The following is an 11,094-nucleotide window of genomic DNA, read 5'->3' as shown; positions in this document are numbered from 1 at the left end:
AAGGAGTCAATGTATCAGTAACAGGGATACACAATTCTTCACAGTTAGAAACGGTGACTGATAATATTGTTTGGCCTCCATTGATTTTATGGTCAGAAGAATTTGGTACGGAAGCTTTGTGCGGATGCAGGTGGTTGTGTCATCTGATTTTTCCTATTAAATATTAATAAATGTTCTCATAGTAGAATTACCTGGTATTGTATGTATTCTGACCTCGTAGGGGGATGGGGAAGGAATTTTTAAAACACTGACTAATACCATACAGAACTATCTGTAGCTATCTGCAGAGTCTCAATCTCCTGAGCCCAAATTCACATTCAGTACTAGTGATGAATAGACCCATCAAAATTCAGATTTCTTCAATTTGACGTAACCCAGTATTTTAAAAATCAGTTTGAGTCCATGTACAGGAAACATAAGCAATCAGCGTGGTTGTCAATTCTTTAAATAGCACTAGAAAAGTTGGCAGCAGCATTTATAGAGTTAACGCCTGCGATCGGTGGAGTCAAACTGTATACAAACTTTTAATGAAAGTTTGAACCTTGACACTCAATACTAATCAATACCTCTATAAAGGTACCCCCATGGTAGAGGGAAAGGGTTTTAAATGATTTTGTCCTACTGCAGAGAATGGACGATCCTTCTACCTCTACTGTACTATGAGGAGTAGGAGAAATGACTGAGATCCTGAATCCTTTCCTTGCCATGGACACTCATAAGTCTTCACAGGGTGAAATCTCTATGGCCAAAGACATATGAGATACACCAGGATTTTAGGAGTCATAACTTTGAATCACTGACACCTAGGATCTCAGGGTTATACCTTTTTCATATGAATCTAAAATTGTGTCTCTAGGTTCCAGGGATCCGGAGATATCTCCCATGGGAATTTAACATTCCGTTTCCTGCATATTTTGTGTGTGGTATGTATGCATCTTAATTAGAGATGAGCGAGTATACTAGTCCGAGCTTGATGCTCGTTCGAGTATTAGCGTACTCGAAACGGCTCGTTGCTCAGACGAGTATCTCGCCGTGAAGAACACATTGCAGATGTATGGAAACATCTGCAATGTGTTCTTCACACATATTGTTCTTCAAAAACTATCGTGAAAAACACCGTTCGGCACGCGTGTCTTCGGATAAGTTAGCAGATGTACGAAATATCTGGAATGTGTTCTTCACTGTGTTCTTTCAGTGAAAACATCTGCAAACATCTGCAATGTGTTCTTCTTCAGTGTTCTTTCAATGTGTTTCAGTGAAAAATGCTCGAGTCTCCCATTGACTTCAATGGGCTTCGTTATTCGAGACGAGCACTTGAGCATCAGGAAAAGTTTGACCCGAGTAACGAGCACCCGAGCATTTTAGTGCTCGCTCATCTCTAATCTTAATGTTTTTAACTCGTGACCTCAGCAGGTGCAGATACAGGGCCTGTTTTCTTCTGCTCCCATGTTAGACCCCAGGGAGAAGGCAGGAGCGGTTTATTATCACTTCTGTTTTCTCACAGAATTGCACTGAAGTAGAACATAGAGGAACAAAGCCGGCTCTTATAGGTGCCCCAGTTACAGTGGAAAACTTGTAAAAGGAATTTTTTTTTTTTTTTTTAAAGTGAAAATTTCCCCAGGGATTTTTTATGACCTCATGGAGAACAAATAAAGTAAAAACATTAAAATATTAAATATTTATGTTTAAAATAAAATCCCTCACTACACTACAAAAAACTCCGCCATAGTCGGCCTGTTTGCCTGAAACAATACATATTATATATCAAACAATTGAAACAACATAGGAAATTCATTAATAATGTTCATTTTCATTTACTTTGAAAATAAAAAACTATACCATATATACTCGAGTATAAGCCTAGTTTTTCAGCACAAAAAAAATGTGCTGAAAACTGAAACTCAGCTTATACTCGAGTTAAAAAATATATAGCTTTTACCAGGTTTTTGTGGTAAAATTAGGGGCCTCGGCATATACTTGGGTCGGCTTATACTCGAGTATATAAATGACAAAAAAGCCTTTATTTCTACTTTTAACTCCAAATAAAACAAAAAACGAAAAAAAAAAGATCTTTAAACTTTTATTACGTTTTAATTAGCTCTATGTGTCCTGAAAAAAAATGCAGCAAAACATAATTTAACCCCTTATTACCGACACTTGCTCGTAGCTTAATGACCAGACTTGTTTTTTAGAATCTGACATGTGTCACAATAATTGGTTATAACTTCGGTGACTTTGAGACTGTTTTCTCGTGACACTTTGTACTTCATGTTCATTTTAAAATTTTAGTGATAAGTTTTGCTTTTCATTCTGAAAAAAAAAAAATTGAAAATATGGCAAAAGTTCAGAAAAATTCTTCATTTTCAAAGAGGATGAAGGCGGATAGTTAAACTACCCAAAAAGCTTGACAACTAACATTTGCGGAAGGTCTGCTTTATGTTGGGATAATATTTTATGCATCCTCTCATTTTTCTAGGATGTTATGAGGTGCAGAACTTTAGGTGCAAATTTTCTTATTTTCATGGAAATTGCCAAACCTCACGTTTTGAGAGACAACTCAGCTTCCAAGTGACTTTGAGAGGCCTAAATAATAGTAAAACCCCATAAATTACCCCACTATAGAAACTTCACCACTCTACATATGTATAATAACTTCTAAGTCTATTAACCCTTTGAGTGTTTCACATGGGTTAAAACAAAATGGACCTGCGATTTAGAAACTTTTGAAGTTTTTTGGAGTGCATTGTCTTGCGACACAATTTTAAAGTTAAATCCCCCGCTCAGTCCGAATCAGTCAGATGCCCCCGATTTCTGTCACATGTTGAAAGTGCAATCTGCAACCCTGAGTAAATAAGCCCCATAGTTTTTAGGGGTGCTCTTGCTTTTTAATCTGTGCAGTCTTAAAAGCAGGTTTTTGATTATTTCAGTTTCAGGGATTTTGAGGCAGATTTACTTACCCGGTCCATTCGCGATCAAGCGGCGCGTTCTCTGCAGTGGATTCGGGTCCGTCCGGGATTCATTAAGGCAGTTCCTCCGCCGTCCACCAGGTGGCGCTGCTGCGCTGAAGAGCATCGGAACGCACTGTAGTACACCGAGCCGGGCTGAGTAAAGGTAAGTGCAAGCTCCGCAACACTTTTTTTTTTTTAAAATGCAGCGTTTTTTTCAAATCCGTCGGGTTTTCGTTCGGCCACGCCCCCGATTTCCGCCGCGTGCATGCCGGCGCCGATGCGCCACAATCCGATCGCGTGCGCCAAAATCCCAGGACAATTCAGGGGAAATCGTCGCAAATCGGAAATATTCGGGTAACACGTCGGGAAAACGCCCTTTGTGACCCCCTTTGTGTTGATTTATACATGTGCACATAGGACTATGAGGTATCTGTGAACTATACAAATGTTTGTCTATTACATTTAGAGGTGTGAAGCAAATTATTTGCTCTTTGGGGCACAAATTTGCCATCTAAGTCAATTTTTATGTATTTTTATAGAATTTTACACTTTTAACACAAAGGGGAACCTGTCATCACAAAGGGTATTTTTCTGTGATTTCAGGTTTCATACATCGTGCTTAATATAAATCATGTTTTAGTTAGTCATTTAATTGTTTTACTTCTTTTTCGTTAATTGTTTTGCAATCCTTTCGTTTATCTTACCTGGCTCCCTGCCAGAGTCCTGAGTCCCGGGGTCGCGCATTTCAAAATTTTTAAATGGTTATCTGAAGGCGTGGGAGAGAGAGAAGGTGGGAGGGGCAGGTTTAAGAGGAGTAAGGAGAAACGTTGATGGGTGGAAGAATGCGATTGAGTTGATGACCGTTTAGATAGAAAATGCCTAAACCCCCACCCCCACCACCACCCCCGGGACTCAGCACTGGATTCTGTCAAGGAGATAAAATAAGTCAAAGAATCATAATGAAGTAAAACGATTTAAGGACTAACCAAAACATATGGTCTCATGGGGTTTAATATAATTCTTTATGCTGTAATTTCGGTTTTATTTGTATATGTCAAAACTGTAAAAATTGCTCTAGTCAATAAGGCAACAAAATTTCCAGAAACGCCTGATAAGGAAAGGGTTCAGCGCACAGGTGCAAAGGCTGGTAAAGGTAGAAATCAGATTTAATATTTTCCTTCTCACTGAAAAAATATGTAGCATTATGAACAAGAGGTTTAAGAAAATGTGTCTATTATGTATGGGGCTGCTACAGAAAAGGGGGGAAAAATCCGAGGACTACGCCGAGTGAGAATTATAAGTGGGGGCAAGAGAAAAGCTGCGTTTATACCGAACAGAAAAGGGACATTATACATATTGAGGGGATCAAGACTGCCATGGGGACTGGGCTGTAAGAATACAAATTTGGAATCACTTCCTACATGTGGCTCTAGAATCAGCTTCTTGGGGAACGGAGAAGGAAATTTCCTGCACTGTCTCTTGTGTACATGTGTATTAGAGAGCAGGAACAGATGTAGGAGGATGAAGGCCTATTTGAGCATAAAATTTGGTGGGTGGTTTGGTTGGCCACGGGCTCCTAGGATTTTGGGCCTGGGCTACCATCCAAACCACCTACTACCCTTACATTTCCACTATTACTCTTATATTTAAGTTGCATTCACCAAGCTCTACTGAGGGATAAATTCTAATAAAATACCATGATATATAGTTCTTTACTAGAGATGAGCGAGCACTAAAATGCTTGATTGCTCGTTACTCGAGTCAAACTTTTCCCGTTTCGAATAACGAACCCCATTGAAGTTTTTTTGGCACATGGCGCCGGCATGCACGCAACGGAAATTGGGGGGGGTGTGGCTGTCAGAAAACCTGACGGATTCGGAAAACCGCTGTATTTAAAAGGAAAAAAAAATGTGTCGCTCGACACGCACTTACCTGCACCCAGCATAGCTTGGTGAACTTCAGTGAACTCCGCCGCTGGATCGCGAATTAATCGGGTAAGTAAATTTGCCCCATTGGTCTTTACATACTATTGTGAAGAACACCGTTCTGCACTAATGTCTTCTGATAAGTTAGCAGATGTACGGAAACATCTGCAATGTGTTCTTCACTTAGTTTACTGTGTTTTTCACTGTGTTCTTCACTTAAATGATCCTGTGTTCACTGTATCCTTCACTGTATTTCACTGTGTTTCCTTAAGTGAAAGCTCGTTCTCGAGCTAGCGAAATACTCGTCCGAGCAACGAACCATTTCGAGTATGCTAATAATCGAACGAGCATCAAACTCAAACGAGTATACTCGCTCATCTCTATTCTTTACCCATCAGTGTCATCAATATCAGTTCCATTATACTTAACATTAAAGATTATGTATGATCCAGTAATGGAGAAAATAACTTACATCATGTAGCAGCAGAAATCACCATGAAACTTATCATATGTAAGGAATTGCCCCAGAACTACCCAAATGTTTCCATTGTGTGATCTCCAGGTCACATCTTTGATGTTCTCTTATTATCGATTATGATAAGAGAATAAAGAAACCTTCCCTTCTGCCGGACGGGACAAATCCTTGTTGTCTTCTCTTACAATGTTTGAGTTCAAAGGATCAATATAATTGATTCTAATGGCTTCCAGGGCTTCAGACTTCAAGGCCGTCTAATGTACAGGTGAGATGATATTGTATCACAGATTAAGTTTATGATCTCAGACCCTTTTGCATAACAGATTTTTATTTTCCTGGAAAACGTATTTGCATATTTCCCAGAATCCCCCAATGGAGCATCAATGGCTGTAAGCTTCCAACCTCCTGTAGAGGCGCCTTAAATGGCCTTGTGCTGCCCTCTCACTCAGTGTAACCAATTTCCTCCATGGTACTGATGAGATACAAAGACATTGAAACAGTGGCTGTGGTTTCTTTTCAAAATGAAATAAATGTTTCACCTTTTACTAAAGATTTAATAGGAGAGGAAAGAAACTGAATTTATAGTAATTTTGGCATGCTCCAGCTTGCTGGACCTTCCTTGTTTAGGTGGAAAAACAGAACCAACAAGCAAAAAACTGAGGCTGCTCCACCTTTCTCTGATCAAACAGTCTTGTCTACAGTTGGGAGTCTGTTCCTTCTGGAATAGATATACTGGTTTGGCTTTAATCCCACATCATGTCATGAGGCTTCCTAAAAGTCATGCTTGATGTTAAGGGGGCAGAGAGGCAAAGTTTACCTTGTCCCGTCTTGGGAAAACCTATTTGCATATTTCCCAGAATCCCTCAGTGGGGCTCCTGTTATCAGAAATTAGCCTAATAAACTATCACCAGTATGTTGTCAATCAGCTAAGCAGTTTCTAGATGATGTTTCTTTCATGGCCCAGCTTGGCAGTATTATCCAGAAAATCAACTTTGAAATGAGATGTAAAATGGTTGCATAAAGTCAGGGAGGCGGAGAGTTTAACACTGAAGTCAAGCTTTCCTTGCCTCTGAACATCTTCTCCCATGTGATTGACATCATGTGATGCAGGAACATCAATTACAGTGCTGGGGGCATTTTAAGGCAGGGAGATCTTGACTCCAGTGTTAAACTCTCCACCTCCTTGACTTCATTAAACCATTTACAAATTTACATCTCACTTCAAAGTTGATTTTCTGGATGATGCCCCCACTCCAGGTGATGAAAGGAACACAATCTAGAAGCTGCTCAACTGCTTGACAACACACTGGTAGTGGTTTATTAGGCAAATTTCTGATGACAGGTTCCCTTTAATGCTGTAAGCCTCTGCTGTTCCCCCTTCCAATTGCATAACTTCATTTTGGCACTGCTATAATACACACATCATTGAGTTCCCTTTCTGTATTTCATGGTATACTATCCCATAACACAACACTCTGGTTTCTCTTCAAAGCACATTAATTAATCAATATTTCCATGGAGAGGGACGAAACTGAGTTTTATTGCAATTTTTGTATGCTTCAGCTTTCAGCTTCAGAAAACAGAGCAATCCATGGGGTAAGAAGAAAAAGAGGATGCTCTATAGACATGCCTTACAGACACGGCAAGGCTCCTACCATCTACTCCCCATAGGACACGGCCATCAGGTAAGTTTTGGTTTACCACTATCCCTCCAGACTTCTTTAGCATATATTGGGGCTTATTTACTAAGGGTCTGTGGATCGCATTTCCGTTGGACTGTTCATAGTTTTCGGGTGTGCGCCGCTGGGACAGGGGTTTAGAAAGGGGATTGTGTTGCACGTGATCGGATTTTGCCGCAGTGGCAACAGAAATGGGGGGGGGGGGGCGTCGGTCAATCCGACTGATTCGGACTCAGCACAGGATTAAATATTCAAATTGTGTTACATCCAGTGCACTTACATACACCGGGAAGAAGGTGGCGAACTCCGGGGGACCTGAGTGGGGAAACAACAGATGTAGGGAATCGGGCGCACGATCTTTGTAAATGGTGGCAGAGTACATTCTGGTCGGACAATGCACTTCGGGTGAACTCCGTCGGCCGAGTAAGTAAATGTGCGCCATTATCTTTAAAGTTCTTTTATTGTTATTTAGACTTTTATAGACCACCCACTGACTATATGTACTGGTCTAATGGTGGTCTAATCCTACCTTTGCAAGGACATATGGTTGCATCCTGCAGAGTAAGAAGGGTTTGTGTCTTCTTGGAACTTTGTAGGCAAAGTAGTCCAAAGACAATGGGGTCCACAAAACTCGACCCAAGAGCATAGAATTTAGTATATAGGTGACTGGACTTGTATCTCAATAAAGCTTGTCACATTTTCCCTTTAGTCTTACTCCACCAAAGAGGGATGTATCCATTTGCTCTCTGTAGGCCTCTGCCAGAAAGTCAATAATCAGAGGATCCTTATCCCAAAGACTTACCTTGTTAGGTCAGGAGTGAATCAAGGATACAGCACTTCCTCCCCTCTTAGTGGCTACTTCATGACCTCCCTAGATAATGGCCCTCAGGCAGGTCAATGTTGTCTAATCTGAATAATATGAGGAAGAGGGAGAAAGGAAGGCAAAAGTCAAGGTCAGTAAGCCAAGTCAAACAAACCGAGGACATCAGAGGAAACAAAATAGTAGGTAAACTAATCTTTGGCATAGAAATCCAGCCCCAAGGAAACTTTGTGTCTGTGTTAGAACTCGCAAATTGATGGGATCAGGTTTCAGGCTTCTTGCTGGAAAACCACACCCACAGCTGCCTGTGATTGACAGCTCCATTTCTGATCCTTGGAAAGCTGGGTGTGTCTCTGTAATCGTTTTGCCTGCAGCTGCGGGTTGAGTGATGGACGGCTGAGCCAGTCAGTGCTGGGGGCGGTGTCCATTACTGCCTTATATTCTGCCTGGCCCTTCATCTGGTGCTGGTTATTGCAGTCTATATGTGTATCTAGTGCTCTTGTCATTTTGTTTCTTGCTATTCTGTGTACTGACTTCTGCTTTGCCTACTGACCATTCTATTTGCTTTACGAATCTGTACCTTTGCCGCCATCTTGATTTTTACTCGGTTTGTTTGACTCCGCTTGTCTGTCGGTATCTGTTGTTTGTCCCTCATTATCGTTTATCTCCTAGTGTGACCCCACCTTCCTGTCTGTCTTGTGTTGGTTTCTGTTACCAGTGTGAACACTGACCTATATCAGTATCCCGGTTACCTGTCCGCTCCACCATCCAGCAGCTGCCAGACAAAGTAGGTTTTCCTGTCACTTTGTAGGGTCTCTCAGGGACCGTCAGTTAGGCTCCTGATAGCAGGTTTGCCCTTGTCAGGGCAATTTATCTGTTTTAGGCAGGGCCTTAGCCCGCAGGGACATCACAGGGTGCATTCGCACCACCTACCGAGTCTGACAGCTAACGCCAAGCCTGGTTGTGGTTGCGCGGTTGCTGGACAGGTACTGACAGTCTCTTTACCAGTTGAGGCTTCAACCCGCACATAGCTCTCACCCTAGCACTACAAACAAGAATCTTGATTTCAGATACCTGTCCAGTAAGCAGCACAACCACAACTAGACTTGGCACAAGCTGTCAGACTGGGTAAGCAGTGGGGAACTCACCTTGCGATAGCCCTGGGGGCTATAAACCTGCCTGAAGCAGATAACCCACCCTGATAAAGGTGAACTCTCTATCGGGAACCTGGTAACAGACCTTAAGAGATGCTGCAAGTGGATATGAAGAATTTACTTCTTTTGGCAGCTGCTGTATGGTGGAACGGAGAAGGTAACAAGAAGTAAGAGACAGGTCAGTGTTCACACAAGAACACAGAAATGCATCAATAACCAAGCACAGTCTGAGATATGGAAAGCATGGTCACATCGGGAGAGATAAGACAAAGAAGAACAAACTACAGATAATAGTAAGGGAAATGAACAACTATCAGGAGACTAGTGGAACCAGCAAGGTGTAATGGAAGTGGAGTTCCTGGACACACTATTTGTAAGACTTGAGCCTGTATGGTTTCTGTAGACTATTAAAAAGTTATTAGCACCAGAATTGCACATTTTAAATGTTTTAAATGTACTGTATTAATACACAATAAAACCTTTATAAATTTGGTATCACCGTCATCATACTGAACCAATAGACTCAGAAAAATATCTGAAGAACACTTTTTCAAATATGGCAAAAATGTCCAAAAATAGTTTGGATATAGAGGGATAAAATATGCCACTCATGATATAATTAGGCTGTCCCTTCTGTTCTGTGGCACCGCATGGTGATGTGATGTGTGGCTCTGGATGATGATGTGACTTATGGAACTGGAAGGTAATGTGATTTGTGGCATTAGGTGGTGATGTGATTCGTGAAACTGGATGGTCATGTGATTTGTAGTACTAGATGGTGATGGTGGCAATAGGTGGTGATGTGATTTGTGGCACTGCATGATGAATTGATTTGTGGAAATGGATGGTGATGCTATTTGTGGCACTGCGTGATGATGTGATCTGTGGCATTAGGTGGTGATGTGATTCGTGAAAATGGATGGTCATGTGATTTGTAGCACTAGATGGTGATGGTGGCACTAGATGGTGATGGTGGCACTAGAGGGTGATGTGATTTGTGGCACTAGATGGTTATGGTGGCACTAGATGGTGATGGTGGCACTAGGAGGTGATGTGATTTGTGGCACTAGATGGTTATGGTGGCACTAGATGGTGATGGTGGCACTAGGGGGTGATGTGATTTGTGGCACTAGATGGTTATGGTGGCACTAGATGGTGATGGTGGCACTAGGAGGTGATGTGATTTGTGGCACTAGATGGTTATGGTGGCACTAGATGGTGATGGTGGCACTAGGGGGTGATGTGATTTGTGGCACTAGATGGTTATGGTGGCACTAGATGGTGATGGGTGCACTAGGGGGTGATGTGATTTATGGCACTAGATGGTTATGGTGGCACTAGGGGGTGATGTGATTTGTGGCACTGCATGATGAATTTATTTGTGGAATTGGATGGTCATGTTATTTGTGGCATTGTGTGATGATGTGATTTGTGGCACTAGGTGGTGATGGGATCCGTGGCACTCTGAAGGCAGTGGCTTAGTTTGTAGATGTCACAGAAGTCACATGATCAGCCTGAAGCGATAGCATCTGAATGAGCAGGGCTCGACTACTGAGTCTTTTACTCAGCTGTGATGTGCTCCTTAATGTCATTACTTATGGTCAGACTAGAAACCCGAGATCATAACTGCACCAGAGACGTGAGTAGGTGTCTTTTTTTTTTTTATTAAAAAAAAACAAAAGCAGGACCGGCACTGTCGATCTACCCTGGAGTAATTTAGTTGCTTCCATAGAGGGGTTTTATAAATATAAGAAACCCCCTTATAATGCTTAGATGTGGCTCAGCTCTTTAGTTTCTTATAAAACCAATTACAATATCATAACATGCTAACAATAGTATTGGCAGGCTGCAATTCACATCGTGACCACTGGGCGGCTGCACTCACAAAGGACGTCTTGTTTGGAAAAGCGCCAGTTACTCAAGATCTTACAGCAGTAGAAAAGTCCACACCGGTTTAAGGCAAACATGTTCTTGATAACAGGTTGTGCAGGGCAGTCATTTAAAATCAACATTCACAATACAGAACCACCTATAACACAAATAGGAGACACTCGGAGGAGATTTATCACATCTAGGTAGAGTAGAAAGTCTTC

Source organism: Engystomops pustulosus, chromosome 6 (assembly GCF_040894005.1).
Source record: "Engystomops pustulosus chromosome 6, aEngPut4.maternal, whole genome shotgun sequence".
Classification (NCBI taxonomy): Eukaryota; Metazoa; Chordata; class Amphibia; order Anura; family Leptodactylidae; genus Engystomops; species Engystomops pustulosus.
This window is presented reverse-complemented; position numbering follows the sequence as displayed.